The 12583-nt window shown below is 33.1% G+C and overlaps 1 pseudogene; it reads right to left on the bottom strand.

Annotated features, from left to right (window-relative positions):
- Positions 1–1041: 1041 nt before the first annotated feature.
- On the bottom strand, positions 1042–1142 carry LOC124993827 (uncharacterized; annotated as a pseudogene).
- Between the last annotated feature and the right edge of the window lie 11441 nt (positions 1143–12583).

Genomic DNA, 12583 nt, shown 5'->3' with positions numbered 1-12583 from the left:
ATTTTCTCATTTAAAAAAATGAACATTTCTTTCATAGTCTGTTAGTTCTTTTGATTTGTTTTTGTTTGCTTTTAAATGTACTAAAAATAGAATTCTTACACAATAGGAGTTACTTAAAATCTGAACAATGCCAAACAAATTAATTATTTTTATTAGCCTTCCTTTTAAAAGGTAAAGAAGCAAATCTTGCTATAGGTAATTATGTTAGCAAACCCAAAGAGATCTCCACACATACAAGGCCTCTTAATGAATTCTTCTTAATTGAGCTTATATGTAGGAAAAGTAAAATTCAAAATAGCATTGTGTAGGAGAAATAGCACTTGGGAAATCAGAACATTTGAACCCACATTATTAGGAACTTCTGTTTTTGTTTTGTTTTGTTTTCTTAAAGAATATTTTATTTTCTTGTTAGATTATAATATATTACATAGAAACAAATAAAAATTATACTTTTTATATTATCTAGTAACATTTTTTAGTAAATTAGAAACATTCAGTAAATATTTTCATACTGAATTCAATGAGTTACATTTCATCATATTCAGTTTTTATTTTAAAGTATTTTATTCATAAATCATAATTGTAGCTTTAATACATACATAACTTTATTAACATATTTTAAAAAGGCATTTGTATGTTAAATTTTCCATATCAATGAACTTCAATTATTTTCTTAAGAAATAGATAGATTGTATCCATTATTTTACACATTCATACATTTTTTAACTATTAAGAACCATCTAAAATACTTTTTTAAGTAATTTCATCTTTATCTGAAGTAATCATTTTAATTTTTTCCATGAGAGACACAAAGAAAAACTAGAAGATGGGAAATAAACTCCCTAATTTTAAAAAGTGTTCTATCAATGCATACCAATAATGAATATTGGCGATATTCATTGTGACATACTTATACATGCACGTAACATAATTTGTTCAATTTCATTCCTCAATACCACCCATTGTCGTCTCCTCCCCTGCCTTTCCTTGATTGATCTCCCTTCCATTTTTAAGGGATCCTCTTTTTTCTTCCTTTTTCTAAAAAATGTGGAAAGTATCATGAATTTGCATGTCTTCTCCATGCAGGGGTAATCTTTTCTGTATGATACCAATTTTAGTTTATGTGTTGCTAAAGTGAGCATAAACCTAATTCTTTATGAGCATATATTGCATAACAGCTTTAGAAATTTTAAAGTGACAAGAAAGATATGCAAACACGGCACCATCACAATGCATTCGTATACTCTATAATATATAGGAAAACGCAAATAGCAAAGTTGAGTTGCTAAAGTTTCTAACACTTTAATTATTTTGAAAGTATTTTGTTACTCAAAAATTATTAATGAATTTAATATTATTCTGTCTTAACATTAATTAAAAATCTAAAAATTGCAATTTGTATTGACACATTTAGCCCTCATTATATGTAATATTTAAAAATATATTCCCTTATTAAGTGCCATATATAATTATAAGTTAAACACAACCTTTTTTTCTATTTGAAGTCTTATTTGTGGAAGCAATGAGAATTCATTTGAGTTTAAATATCAGTAAGCAATTATTTTTAAGGTTGAATCAAGTGTGATTCTTTATACCAGGTTTAGAAGTCCTCTTCTTATTTAGAATCAAACCTCTTTTTCTCACCTTGTAACTACCAAATAATACTATTCTTCACTTACGCCCTCAGCTGATGGTTTTGTTTTTATAAATCAACCAATGCTTTGAAATTCCCCCCAAAAAGGTGCAAATTTTAATTCTTTTAGAAACTCCCAAATTTTACTTTAGGTATATATGCTTAGATTGCATCACTAATAACAAAAAGGTGTACAACTAATATTGAGAATACCAAAAGGAAGGAAAAAGCAGTGAAAGAACTGAAACATGTGCATATAAACAAACACAGAGGAAGGAAAATTAAGAGGGAGATAACTTTAGACAAATATTAAATTGTCTATTAAATTGTCATTGTAGAAGCTAATTACTTTCCCTCTGCAAGAAAAAAGAGAATGATTAGATATAGAATGCCTATTCTGAAAGCTACACACACACATACACACACACACTCATTTCTCACAAAGAAGAAAATTATTACAGCTTAAATAAAGAAATCTCTCTCTTAATTAATCTTTTAGATAGATCTGCCTATGCAGTTTTCTCATGAGGGCTTCTACCATTTTGGTTCTAAGGCTCTTCTCAAGTGAGTGAACAAATTTGTTTCTGACAAAAGTTCCTCAAAATTGCAATTTTAATTGTAAAGTTTTCCAGCAAAATGTCTCAAAGTATTCAAATGATTGGAAAGGTGAACACCTATGTTAATAGGGCATCAGTGTTCTGTGGGCTTTTCAACTGGCATCCGTCTATTGCCTTACAGAGGGAGAAATAAAAAGTACAGGTGAGTGCCCCTTCAAAATGAGATGAATGAATGCAAGCACTCTTGCTTCAGGCCAAAGGACCATGGAAGTGAAAAAACAGATAGAGGATTCTCATCAAAGAAAATAATGACAATGGTGACCACGTAGAGGCTTGTGCAACACTCTAGTACAAAAGGGGAGAATGCCAAGGGAGGGAAAACTCACCAAGTTCTTTTCTATTTAGAGACCTCATTACAGAGTGGAGGACACCAAAATACTGTCTTCAAGGGCAAAGATATTGTCTTTGTGGTTAAGAATTGAGTGCCTGTGCTAACTTTGTCATTCTCAGATCATTAATATATATATTTTCTAGTGTTTCCATAAAGGAAAGGAAAGTAAGTCTCTTCGGTTTTAACATAGGTCCTTGAAGAGTGGACAAGATTGATTGAATTAATCTTGGAGTAATATGATACTATTTTATATAAAATTTTGAGGAACACACCTATTAGGGTATGATATTTTTTGGAACCATTTCAAGAATTCTTGGAAGAATATTTTTACTTCCCATGTGAAAGGGTTTTTTTTTTTTTAAATCATGAACCCGTATCAATAAATAAATCATAGCATCATCTATCATGTTTCTTGGTAGCTACATTTTAGAATAGGACAATATCTTATGTAATAGAACTATTATCCTATAGAAAGCCAGAGAAGAGTGAACAGGAAAGAAAAAATAATAGTTTTGTGGAGTTTATGTGCCAGGGTTAGAATTTTCTGCCTTTCCCAAATCAACTCTTATAATTTGGAAAGAGACCAATTTGTTAGATATATTACTGAAATGTGAATAATTAAACAAAGCAGTCTTTATAGCTACAGTTATGAAATATAGGACTCTCTTCATCCCTAGTTCTATTTCCCATTGTTATTTACCTTTATAGTTTGCTTCCAATTTAAGTTTTCTTTTTCTTGAGGTATGCATAGTTTTTTTCTGGTCTGGAGTATACCTTAATAAGAAGGAAATTTTCTGTGCCAAACTTGACACACAAAATTTAGAATAAAAGAAATTTTTACAATACTTAAGCTATACTATAATAAAAATAAAGTTATAAAATACTACTATATTTTAACTCCATTAATGCTTAATATACTAATAGAGGGCTTAATCTCTAAGGAGATCTAAGGATCAGAATATCACAATATTTGAAGAACACATAAGCTTATACATAAAAATAGAACAAAATAAAAGAACACATATTACATCTGATAGGTAGCAAATAGTTATGAGTTGTAGGAACACGAGGTTAAGGTGATAATTCTATAAATTTGGTCTACTGTGCTTGACCTCCACATACAGATCTAAAGGACTCCTTACTTCCAATAAGAAGAATACAAGTTACCCTCAACAGTCGGACTTTTGTGACCCTTCCATGGACCAGATTCCAAAACTCAGGAAGATAGGAAAATTAGAATTGGTCAGCATGGGCCAAAGTGACCCAGAGTTTCCATGGGTCTCTAACATGCACAGTGGGGACATGGAAGTCTGATACACTTCTGCTTTCACTCAAAAGTCAAGATATAGACCTGTGTGTGACTTTCTAAAAAATTTCCTGGAGCCCCACAATGAAATGGAAACTAAAGGGGCATGTTGTACCTCTTTTCTCTCTGAGAACTTACATTTTTTTCTTAAGAATGTTCCCCTTTTCCCTTCTATTCCTTGTAATAAATTCATTCCTGTAATAACTTCATTCATTCTCTTAGCCACATGCCTGAAATCTTTCTAGTATGATTACTGGAACTGTTAATGGAGGATGACTGCTGCTTTGGTTCTACAGTGGGCCCTTCCCCTAACAGAACTAACAACAGTGTTTAACAAAGTTATGATATGCAAATGTACATAAAATAAATTTACTGAAAATATCTCATCACTACAAAAAAATTTCAATTGTGATATTATTTGGAAAAAAGGAGATCTATACAACAATTTCAATGACTACACTGCTGTCTACTTTTTTCTTAACCTTTCCAGCAAACTGCTTTATAGAGATGTCTAAATTTGTTCTTCCTCCCCATCCCATGCTAAAGAAACTACTCAGATGTTTACCAACATTTTTCCCATTAAAGCATCCATCTCATCTTCCCTCTCTCCTTTGCATATATTTCTGTTCTCTACCTAGCTCACTAATTAGGTAACCTCACCAAGTCTTGAGAATAAGTAACATGGTGCTAACTCATTTATAAAATTATAAAATTTGTAATTTTATACTTCAGTCTTCTAAACTCCATACTCATTTCAATAATAAAGGATTTTAGATCAGTGATTGATGAAGAGATGACACTGGTATTGAGAATCAGGTTGTAGTCCTGTTCCCCTGGTGTTGAAGATTGAAAATGGGAGAAACACCAAGGAAAGAGCGAAAAGTTTTATTTAAAGGACAGAACAGAGAGAGGGGGACAGAGGAGGGAGTGAAAGTTGGTGCCTGAGGGAGAGGGAGTGTCCTTCCCCTTTTATAGAATTTTAGATTTTCTTTGTTCTCATGCCATTTACTCCGCTTATCTTGCCAACATGACCAGTGTCCAAAAGATGGAGTGATCCAATGGTGAGAAAAAAGCTGTCCAGGGGTACATGTAGGAAGGGCCATGGCCCAGGGGCATTCATTAATAACTCCTTGCAAGGAGGAATAATTCCCTAGAGGCAGGTAACCTTGGCAACCTGTTGGAGGAGGGTGAAGTGCTCTAGAGGTATTAGCATTTTATCTCCTCTTGAATCAGCCCCCATCTTCTTGACCCAAACACTCATTACCTACACTAACTGTCCTTTTACTCCCCACAAGACTCAATCCACCCCTTAGAAGGGAGCCCTTACTGCTGTAAGGGGAGATGGAGAATGACCACTGTGACTGCTTTGGGCTCAGAAGGGGCAATATGGGGCAAGCAGTTTGGGTTTCCCTTCTAAGAATGTCTGGGTTAGTCAAGGGGTCTATGGCAAAGTCTGGTATGGAAGCAACACATTGTAAAGTCACATAGAATTTGGGTGCCTCTATGAGAAAAATGAGAAGATAAGAGTACTGGAATGTGAAGAATGTAAAATAAATGTCACAGCATCTGGAACATATCAATGAATAACATAATGATGACAAAAACCAGTAATCTCTCACCAGGAGGTGCAAAAGCTAAGAAGTTTTTCCCATGATAAGGCCTGTGAGGACATGCCTCTATTTGGGAATGTAAATCTTTAACATTGCCAGAGTTATCAGGAGTGCAAACATAGCACTTTTTATAACATCATAGATGTCCTTTTAAGATGTGGTTAAGATACATTATGTCATCAGATTTTTGTGAAATATCTTTTTATTGAGTAACAGCACTACAATTACACTTCTTGTATTACATAATTACATGTTCTCATGTTAACCAAATTTTGCATTTAAAGAAAAATTCAGACACTGTAATGTAGTATAATTCTATAAAATAAGATTATTTTAATGAGAGTTGTACAAATCCTAATTTCTCTAAAGAATAAAACTTTAATAAAATAGACACAAGGAATTATCTTGGTAGATAAGACCACATTAATGTTTTAAGAAATCCTTGTTAACACATAGAAGATTAATATTTGGTTTATATTAGTATATTAATATTTAACCTTAGGAAAAAAACCTTGGACAACTTTAAATGATTGTGCTAATTATAAAAAATCAAATTAGTTACATACAAACTTTTTGAAATTTTCCTTCCATAAACCCTCTGCAACTTACTTAGACATTCAACAACTCTTATTTTAAAACACAAAAGACTTTGTCTTTCAAAAAAATTTATTTTTCCTTCTACTTTCCATATTAAAATATATTTCCATCCCTAGAACATACTTATATCTCTTTCCTAGTTGTTGACTTCTTTTTAAACTCATATTCAGAAACAATCCTTATAAATTTTTTTAAATTAAACAAATTAATCCACTTTAATAAGACACAATATTTTTATGTTTTATAATACTTTAATTGAAACCCAATTAAACCTCTTATACTCTTTGAATATAAATTATGCCTGATAGAATCTTAACTCTTAGTAATCTTGTTTTTAACAAAGACAGAAACACAACAATCTTGAACATTTTTTCCATTTACCAATTTATGAAAACACACATAAATATTTAAATACATTACCTTATGGAATTTAAGAAATTAAGAGTACTTGATTTATATTTAGCAGTTAATGTTTTTAGCACTTTAACTTTTCAAATTAAAAAGATATATTCTCTAATAAATATGCTTATGATTAATTCCATTTATGTTAAATCTAATATATTTATTTTTAACTATAAAAACCAAGATATAACACAAGCATAGTTAACAGTATTAGCCATCTCTTCCCTGTTGAAGAAAACTCCTAGATACAATGGTTATTATATTCTAGACATTTTATAGAAATCAACAGTTTGTTAACTATCTTACCACCTAGAAAAATTTGTGAGTTAGCAATTTTAAGACATCTTTACTCTGATCTGTTTACCTAATTTAAGTTGAATTTTTTTAGGTCACATGGACTAAAAGATTTTTGGATCCATTTCTCTATTAAATTTTGATTTACGAACACTCATTTATCTATATGCCAATTTTGATACCATGTACGTGATATATGGACACAAGCATATATGTAGACACAACACAATACACAGGTGCGCACACACACACAAAACAGACAAGAAACAAAAATCTGATACCATTTTTTAGATAGGTCTCCACAGGTAAGAGGCAATGGTACAGATGTTTATTAAGGCCTCTATTAGATTTAACTTGTTAGAAATTAAAATAGAAGCTATCAGACATTTATGTTATGACTTAACTATAGGATAGACCTGTGCAGTTGGAAATTCTAGGTGTAAAGTCAAACAGACATGGTAGACACTGAAATCAAAGGTCAGGTAGCCACTTGTCCTCAAAGGCTATCAGATTTTTTCCCAACACCACCATGTCTGTACTTCTTAGGATTTTGTAGAGATTTCCCCAGTGTATTTGAGAGCTAACCTTTGACAATTGACCTCTGAACAAAGACAGAGTGTAAAAACTTCTAGAGTCAGATAAAATAAGACTGATCAGAAAAATATTTTAATTTAGGTGCACAGGATCAAATGAGAATTCACCATAATACCATGAGCTCAAAAATATAGAATTTTAAAAAACAGGAGATATAAAAAAAAAAGTTTAAAATTACTCTTATAAAGATGCAGAACATATTTAGCAGATCTGAAGTTCACTCTTGGCTCAGATTAGAGTCACTTTAGATATGTAAATAATGGAGAGTTCTCAAGTCCTCAGGTAAAGATTCTCAAGGTAAAGAAGACTTGTATACATGAGATCATTCCATTTTTTCCTTCTTGTGCTATAGCATTTAGGGACAAAGTTGTTAAGAAAGCAGGGTGGTAGAGTGTAAGAGAAGATAAAGATAACCAGTCATTTAGGTCCCACAGCACTTCTTATTCAAAATTGACTTCTTTTACTTTGGTCCCAAATCAGTTCTCTGCAAGCCCTGCAAGTTCTGCAGGCCTCCACATTTTATATTTCAAATGCAAGCCTTGGAGAAATAGAGATCTGGCAAGAAGTGAAGTAAGGGAGGCTGCAATTTTGAGTATAACCTCATGCATAGGGCATTTTAACCTTTTTTTTTTTTTCATTTTCCACTTGGTAATCAGGCCAGGTTTGGATGTAGAAAATTATGAGACATCACCTCCCATTACTTTTGAGGATGAGACTCTCCTCTGAACAACAACATGAAAACAAGAAACATGGACCAAATGAAAGCTCAGAATCCATAGGTGCCTGCACTGAGGAACTGTCTCTTTAGCTAGGGGTTGTTTCTAATGCTGGAGCCTCTAGCTCCTCAAGTCTCTGGAAGTCAGTAGTTTCTACACTTCCTTCCATTCATGACGTATGATTTAACTGCTGCCTTACCATTTTGGTCATAACCTATGTGCCATGAAAAAGATTCAAACTTTCATATTATCCACCCTTACCATGTGACTTGTAATCCCAGGGAGAACATGGAACTTCTTTTTGAAATGAATCTTGAACTGCCTGTGTTGAGCCTCCCATAAGTTAATGAACTTTGTTTGGAGGGGGGAATTGGGTCTCACATAGAATGGAGGATCATAGCTGAGTCTAATTTATATTTTTGGCACAGTTTAGATTTTAAAAACACAGTCTGAGAAGTCCTTAGTCCTGCACATGGGAACGTCAGACTATTTCCTTCTCTTTTACAGAACTTGCTGTGCTATAGAATGGTATTAAAATTCATACTTCCCTCTGATGGCCATGATTCTCTATTAGATAGAGAGTTGGTATTGAGGCCACATTTGGCAGCAGAAGAATACTAGGGGTAAAGGCTGGAATAAAGATTTTATGCTTGCTGTGGGCCAAAGGAATCTGCAGAGGGCTGTGGGTGTAAATCTTCCTTTATGCAATCAAAGAAGCTCAAAGAGCACATAGGAGCACAGAAAAAACAATGGGAATCCCTACAAGTTTGTAAAGGTTGTGAACAAAGGGAACCCAGGCATATCCTTATGAACCATTCCATGTCCCATTCTCAACTCTAGAGTTTGAAAAGCTAGAGTCTGATTGGTGAGGGGAGGGGAATTCTTGGGAGGAGTGAGTGCAGGAGAGTGCAGTATGGTTCATTTGGAGGTGCACTGGAGTTTTGCTCAGTGCTGGTTGATTGACTAATCACTGCAGGATACCCTATAAGGGTGGTTTGGAGAGGAGTGTGGGGAGAAGTCTTTGAAGTTCACCAGAACATGGTCCCAGCCAGAACCTCACAATTATTTCAACCCTTTGTCCATCTTCATGCATCCAAACACAGACCAGGTTAAGAGACACTGTGTACTCATGTCAAATGTGCTCCAAGCCTGGATAGGATAGTAGAAATTGTTTTGGCAGAACCAACATGCCTGACCTGCAGGACAGGCAATTAGGAGTTACCTAGGTCATTAATCCTGTTACTTGAGTCTTTTAGAATGGTGGTTTGCTCTGACAGCATTTAATTAATCAACGGGAGCCCATTATTGTTCTCCAGAAAGAACGAGAGAGAAAGATGCACCTCAGAAAGGTGTGGGGTGCATGCAAAGGAGTTAACCTCAGTGATGAACCTCCAGAGATGATTCTGGTGTTGAGAATCAGGTTTGAGTCTGTTCCCCCAGTGTTGAAGATTGAACACCCAAGAAACACCAAGGCAAGAGCAAAAGGTTTTATTTAAAGAACAGAACAGAGAGAAGGACAGAGGCTCCTCCACAGAGGAGGAGGTCCAAGTTCGTGCCTGAGGGAGTCTAGGTGTCCTGCCCCTTTTATAGATTTTAGATTTTCTTTGTTCTACCTCTTATCTTGCCTATATGACAAAAGATGGAGTGATCCAAAGGCAAGAACAAAACTGTCAGGGATACAGGGAGGAAGGGAATGGTCCAGGGACATTCATTAGCAACTCCTTACAGGGAGGAATAATTCTTTGGAGGCAGGTAACCTTGGCAACCAGTTGGAGGAGAGGAAAGCAAGCACTCTAGAGGAATTAGCATTTTATCTCCTTTTGAATAAGCCCCCATCTTTCATTACCAACTATTCATTACCTACACTAATTGTCCTTATGCCCCCAATATCACCTCAGAAATACCAACATTTCTTCATAAATCACTTGGAGCCATTTAAAAGATTAACTGGTAAGAATAAAATGTCTCTTCTTGGTGACTTATTTAATAATGTATGTGGTTACCAAATAAGAGAACAATATCTTTGGGATGCAAGATAATGAGTTTGATTTGGCACAAATGGTACTTAAATGACCCAAACAGTTTTTAAAAATATGCTCAATATGATAAGAGATTTAGGTTCTAGAAAGATAAAGGATTTCAAATTGTCTAAACCTGATTTTGATACTGAAGTCATGTGACTGCAGAGAATTTGGGGGAATTTTCTTAAAATGAGAAGTGTGATCTACCTATAATAATATAAACTTAGAATAGATTATAAGTAAAAGGAACAGTGCTTTTACAAAGCAATTTCATGGAAACTAAGAATATGAAATTAAAGAAATAGTCTAACATGTCCCCAGACAACTTTAAAATGTCATATTTATTACATGACTTATTATAAAGGGGAAACTTGAAGAGGTACATTAGATTAAGACCAAAAACAAAAACAACAAACAAACAAACAGTTAAAATTCCACAAACCTTCATTTGTTGTCTTTATTGCCTTTTCTTTTCGAACTTAATTTCAACAAGAATTGGTAAAGGTTATGACGCGGGTCTTAGAACAATTTAAATATTGTTGCATCTCAGAGCCAAAGGAAATTTCTTTAATAATTTAGATAACTGAGAAGAGAGAGAAAGAAGAGACACTGAGGAAGAGATTAATGATGAATTAAGTAGAGCATCTTTCCATGGGAGAGCATGACCAAACAAATTTTCCAAATAACTAACAGAGGCAGAAGATGGATTAAAAAGAGACTTAGATAATCAATAACCTCATTGTCAATCCTGAATAATGAAGATATGACTATAGATTAAAGAATGCCCAGCTTCTTTTCATGTTTGCAAAATAGCCTACTAAGGGATGTCACCACCAACATACAGAAAAAGTACATTCCATATAATGTCACTTCAACTTGAACGATGTTACAGATTTGAAATTAACTGATTCATAGTAACATAAATTTCAAGATCAAATAGTTCAATCTAATTAACTACAAATCTTTTACAAAATCTAATACATAAACCTTTTTCAATCTCATTTCAGTCTAATCCTAAAAACCTACATATTATATTTTGATGTATTTAGAACTTAAATATTTTGTTCTCTGAATTGTTTGAAAAATTATGAGAAAAGAATGATAAACATGTCTCCTGTCTCTTACCACTAATTCTGAAGGACTTCTTAAAGTTATTCCAAAGATTTCTTTTCATGATAATCTGTATTTCACAAACATAAAAGCATGTGATTGATAAGTTTTGATGTATTTGTGCAAGGGGACCAATTAAGTATATTATTTGGATAGACTGTTGTCCTTGAAGCTATCAAACTGTAATAATAAAGCAAGTATTTCTCAAATTCTTTTTGTAATTAGTTGGTATACAACATACGACTAAATATATAACTAAAGAGTATCTGATAATGTTATTTCTTATTATAAATTAAATGAAACTCCTCAAGTCAGATAATTAAAAACTGTGATTAAAAACTGGAAAAATCTTCAAGAACTGAGCTCTTAATAACATTTCCAATACAGCATAAATGCTCAAATATCCAACTAACTTTCACTTGATTCTTAATTCTTTCAATAGAGTGAGTGGGGTTTGCTTTGTCTCAAAATAATATATTTGATACCTTCCTTTTTTCATTTAATTTGTGTTTTGGAAAAATGGAATATGACTAGATGAGTAAAACTCAAAGATTAAGATACAAGTTTAGTTTCCTTGAATATAATTAATGATGGAATAAACAGAAAAGCCTAATGGTTTTCTTACCATAGAATTTTCCATCTTAATTTGAGCACTTCCAAAATTTTCTATATAAGATGTTTCAGATTATCTTGTACTTTTCCTGGTGAGAACAAAGATCATCTATTGCTATAGGAAGTCTAATAGATTATGGTTATGAATGGTCTTTATAAGATCTACTTATTTGTTTTATGCTCTTGTCTTTTGCATGCTGTTTATCCTAGGAAATTTTAGTGAGCAGAGTTATATATAAAATATATACTATTTTAAATATATATTTATAACTACCTTTGCTTTTAGAACAACATTTTTTTAAACAGAAGCATTTATTGCATGCCTAATTGTTGAAATTTTTAAGATGAACTTGATGCAGCAACAGTATCCCTCTTAGGTTTAGATGTGGTTCCTTCATGGAATTCATGTCTCAATCTGCAGTGTAAACTCTTTAGGTGCCTCATCTGAGTAATCACAGTGTTATATTTCATTTTTTATGTTTGGTGTTCCAGTTGTACTTTCTCTTTTGCTTAGCAGAGTAGCTATATTTGCCACAGGTTAACTTTTTATGGTGACAGGCTATAGATTCACAGCAGAGACAAAATGTGTGCATCTTATTGAATTACTTTCCAAACAATAAGGTACCACTCTTTGTCTTGCATCTGAGGCCAAGACCGAAGAGTACATCAATGTTTTTTGCACACCTATATTTATATTACTAATTATTTCTATATGTCATCACTCCCTCTGCAAAATTTTT

This window comes from Sciurus carolinensis, chromosome 9, assembly GCF_902686445.1.
Source record: "Sciurus carolinensis chromosome 9, mSciCar1.2, whole genome shotgun sequence".
NCBI lineage: Eukaryota > Metazoa > Chordata > Mammalia > Rodentia > Sciuridae > Sciurus > Sciurus carolinensis.
The sequence above is the reverse complement of the archived record's forward strand: the minus strand, read 5'-3'. Positions and strand labels throughout refer to the sequence as shown.